Raw genomic sequence first — 5,124 nt, 5'->3', positions numbered from 1 at the left:
TTTAATGTGTTGGTGGTGTGATGCATGTAGGCTAGTCTGTTTTCTTTTTTTTATATATACATTATTTATGTTTTTTGTTTTTTTTTATTGGAAAATGCCATAACATTGCTCGAATACCACTGAAATTTCAGTATGAGCACGAGTATTAACACTTCATCCCAGGCTGACATACCTTACCCCTTCATTACATCATGGTCTTCTGCTTTATGACCTTTGGTGTCAACAAGGTCATTCTCGCCTGGGGGTGCCAGATGCTGCCTCATGTGTAACACCAGAACCAGCGGCACCGGGCTCTGTTTCAAGGATCGGGTTCAGCTGGCCCAGATTTCTCAGGCTCCTATGTGCCAGAAAACTTGACACGGACGGAAGCTGGCCCACTCCGCGCACCCTGCTGCTATCACTCAAGCCAGAGACCAAGAGTTAGTCAGCAGTAATGGAAGGAGTAACACAATACTGGGTCAATGTGGAGCACCATGTCCTGAAGAAGGCAGTGTGTGTGTGTGTGTGTGCGTGTGCGTGTGTGATGTGTGTGTGTGTTATGATGACGAAGCAAAGACCGTCCAGTTGTATTACCTAACCACATCCCTCATTCTGTTATGTCATTGTGTTGCACAATGGAATTGATCTTAAAATGTGGAAATGCCCGGAAATAACAAAGAACATCTCAACTTCTGACTCCACATATGTAATATTTATTTATTAACAGTATAATGACAGAAGTAATGCTGGTTGGTGCTTGTAAAGACATTAAATCTTGAGTCTCAAATCAATAAAGTGTTGACATCAGTGTACTAACACAGACTTACCTGGCACAGCTCAATTTCAGCTGTTTTCAAAACAACATTAGTGGCTGCTGACTGGTTTTTCTCTCAGAGGGGCAAAAATAGCCATAAAATTACTCTTAACAGCTTGTGCAGCACAATTCAAGTGTTCTACAGCCAAACAATTGTGGTTTTGGATTCAATAGTCGAGCATTTACTTCATTATTTGTAGATTTTCCAGACATTCTGTGCACAGGGCCAACAGTAGCACACAGATGTTGGCTGCGAATCTTTAGGACTTATTACAATAATGGTTTGTGCATGCCTGATGTCCACATACTGTGACATAACTGTTTAGCTTCCAGGTGTGTATTCTGTTGATGCTGCCCTGAGTGTCTGGTTAGTTGTTTCTGACTAAAACGTCCTCAGGACTTTTAAGAAAATCAAACCAGCAGATTTTTGTTGTGCACTAGAAAATGTAGGAGACGGTTTAGAAAAAAATCGGACTTTTGACAACAATGTTAAATGTTAATTTGGGGACAAATAAGACATTAAGTCTATATATAATCATATCTAGTTTCACTAATCATTACAGGCTGCATTAGGCTACATCTTTAAAGGGCTATTCCACCAATTGTACACATAAAAGTTTGTTTACAGGTCTTTGGGAGTATATGTGCATGTGTGAAAAAAAGTAGTAGCCTCATGTAGTACAGCCTTCTGTGGCTCCAGAGGAAGCTGCATGTAATCTGATAAATTGCCCACAGTGATGTCACTCACTGTGGGTAATGTAGACACCAGGTTATGACAATGAAGAAGAATGCATGGAATAAAAAAGGCGATATCTTGGGTTCTGTCATATTTTTGTATTTCAATTTCTGTATTTGTGTATTGTGTACTGTATTGTATTTTCAATACTTTATTCTACTTTTTACAATACAATTCAATGTTTTACAATACTTTATTCTACTTTTTCACATATGCAGTACACCCAAAGACTGTCACAACACTTGAATGTGTGAAATTAGTATTTGATGTTTATTGAATCATATATCTATATCATATTATATATTTTGAATTTAAATTTAACTAATATGTTAACACTGTCAGTAATGTTATACAATTAGCTACTTTTGGAAACTAATGCTAAATAGCCAACGTTAGCACCTGTTTATTTTCCAGTCTTGGAGAAGTATTTCTACGGTTAGCTGGCTAGCATGCTAATTTCAGTGCATATCTCTTTAACACAATACACAAATATCAAAACTGTTCTTGCTTCATATTCTGTAGATCATTTTAGTCATATTTGAATGTTTCAAACGTAGACTTATATATAGCTTCTTTAATATCATTGAAACAAAATATAAACAGTGTGGCAAAATCCCAAACTGCATATTCTCTCATAATATATAAGTTTAAGGTTCAATTATCACCATATTGTCTTTCTTTACACTCATTCTAGTAAAAAGTTTGGTTGCAAATTTACTGCGTCGTCACCTCAGGAAGCCCCAACAAAGACAAAGGACAGTCGAGTGGCGATCAGCTGATCCAGTGTCTGACCTGTAAGTAAATTCCTCTGCCCTGCTGAAACTGACACTCAGCAGAGGAGGATGATGTAAGCACCTGGTCAGGACATGGAAGATAACATGACAAACATCTATTGATCACCGTAAAGCAGGAAACAGCAACCTCATCTTGTCGGTTACCAGACACCCCCAAACACAACGGCCAAGAACACATTAAATATTTACATTTGATGACTAACAGAAAAAAAGAGAGGCCTCCGGTATGAGGTGAGCGCCGTTAAACATGAGGTAACACATCATCCTGTGATCTATGAAAAGCTTTAAAGTACCATTAAGGGAGAATGTTCCTTTAATCGGACAGCTTACCCCTCAAATCCCAGAGTAAACCCAGTTAAAGGCTGGAGGAAGAAGGCAGTGTAATCCGTGCACCGACTGGCTGTTAGTTTGGAGGAACAAGTCCAGTCTGGTGGCTCTCATCTGGACCCCATCAGGTTGCATTGTCCCCAGGCAGTCAGACTGGCATCCCTGTACCAGGCCTGTTCCTTTATTAAAGCCTCGGCCTCCTCTGACCCAGCACACACAGAGAGGGCCCCAGGGAACGCAGACAGACACACACATGGTTCCCATAGGTCAGTTTGGTTGTTTGTGTGTCGTGCGTTCAACTCCCTCATAGACCACATATGGATTTGAGTTTAAGTGACTCGGAGTGAGGTGCTTTTCATCGTAAAACATCTGCTTAATGATAGTGTTCCAAAAGGGAGGGGGCTGATATGCTCACAACGAGGCCCAAGCAAAATCAGAGACACATGACATGAATAAGGCGAATTTCCACAGTTCATCTTGCTAATGTGATGCAGTACGTCGAGCAGAGAGAGAACAACAGATTGCACGGCGCTCAGATCCACCTGCTGCAACAAGGATCAGGAATAGGCAAGACCACAATTCAGTTGGATGTGGATTCACTTCCACTTACAAGAGAAATTCAAATAAAAAAACCTATTTTTAGACTTAATGCTAAATTTCAGCAATAATCTGACATTTTCATCTAAATAGTTTTGGTTAGTTTATCGACTGATTCAACTTAATCCCAGTGCATGGTAGCAAGAAATGTACTCGCTACTTTAAAGATCCTCTCCACACATGTATTTAGGCCTGCATAAAATATAACAAATAAGTGTGTGACATGGTTTATGCAGAAAAAAGTATAACTATCAGATTAAAATCCTCAAAATGGCACCTATACTTCTTCTCAGTTATAAAAAATTGTGCCATCATTGGCTTTTAAAATATTTGTGTCACAAATCATATTTGTTGACCCTCCTCTTTAAATTGTCTTTTCAGAAAATTCAGAAAACAGCACTTTAGGATCAAACTCAGTACGTATATCTTTTTACACGGCGAAGCTCATTCGACTGGATGAACAAGAAGAGAAACACATTTTTTGACTTCAGGGAGACTTTGGGCTCACGCTGGCCTTTATCAAGGAAATAAAATCATGACACACAGGAAGTGATGCATCTTGTGCTGGCGGGCAGCAGCAGTTTAAAAAGATCTAACAGCCTGGTTTGCATGAGCAACGATGCCATCATGGCTATACAGGAAGTAATGTGATGGCCACTTAAGAACCTAAAACTTCATCAACAGAGAGAAACAGTTCAGTTCTCTGGTAGATCACCAAATAATGTATGCCCTCAAAAGGACACTACTTATCTGACAATACAAAATTATTTGTTTCCTAACAACCTCGACAATAAGTATAGAAACTTTATTTCTATTATGGCTTCAATAATCAGGATTACAAGGTGCCTCACTGGTGCACTCAAAAAACTTTAAAGATACACATAAGAATTTCAGAGAAGGGTCACACATGGACACATAACTGTTAGAAATGCATAAAATTAAAGAAATTCCTCATAAAATAAAAATATTAGTACAGGTGAGTTTAGTAAGCAGTTAATATACCAGAAAAGTGTATTCTTTTAAAGCTGCAGACAGGATTTTACCTTTTTTTTAGTATCAAATTTAACACTGTTCATCAGATGATTGACAGGCATGCGCCACCTCGTTCCTAACTTCCTCCTATGTTTGAACGAGACCCAAGTAAAAAATGCAAATGCGATCGCATAAATTCTGAGATAGAATCAGCACTGTAACCTCCTACTGTAAGAAAACTTGAAGCTTTTACTAGTTTGGCAGAGACAGTTGTTAAACTCGCTGACATTACACCCTAAAAGGAATAAAAGGAATCTTTCCGCGTGTTTCGCCCCGATTCATTTTTCTTTTTGGCGATCGGCACTGTGTGAAATCAAATCTTTGCTGACGTGTATAAATTTCCGGTATTAGACTTTTCATTGCCTTTATTATAATTATGTTTTTGTTTTTGAGAATCGCGTAAGAGCCCAGCTAGAGCCCCAGCCTGTAGGGAGGGATCAGAAGCACAGTTGTCTGCTCTATTGCCTATTGTTTTGAACTTTGAAATGCAATTCAGGGAGATAGATCTATAAAGATACACTAAATGCTAAAGCTGTGCAGCAGGGAGGGAGATGAGACCATCTCCAGACCCTGCAAATCTCACTTATATTGCGTTTAGACAAAAAAACACTGGCACAGTTACGTTTACAAAGAATTTGCTTCTTGGCTTCTGAAGAAATCCTGCAAATCTTGTGAGTCTGTCGGCATCATTGCAGGCCTACATCCCTCTGAGGCACCTACGGAGGACATTACTGTCTTAGTGGAGAGAACACTAAGGACTCAGGGTATGTCTGCAGTTTTAGACTCCGATCTGAGAACTGTACATGTGCCTTCAATTTGAAATCATTTCAAAAAGAATCCTGATG

Source organism: Sparus aurata, chromosome 5 (genome assembly GCF_900880675.1).
Source record: "Sparus aurata chromosome 5, fSpaAur1.1, whole genome shotgun sequence".
In the NCBI taxonomy this organism is placed as follows: Eukaryota; Metazoa; Chordata; class Actinopteri; order Spariformes; family Sparidae; genus Sparus; species Sparus aurata.
The sequence above is the reverse complement of the archived record's forward strand: the minus strand, read 5'-3'. Positions refer to the sequence as shown.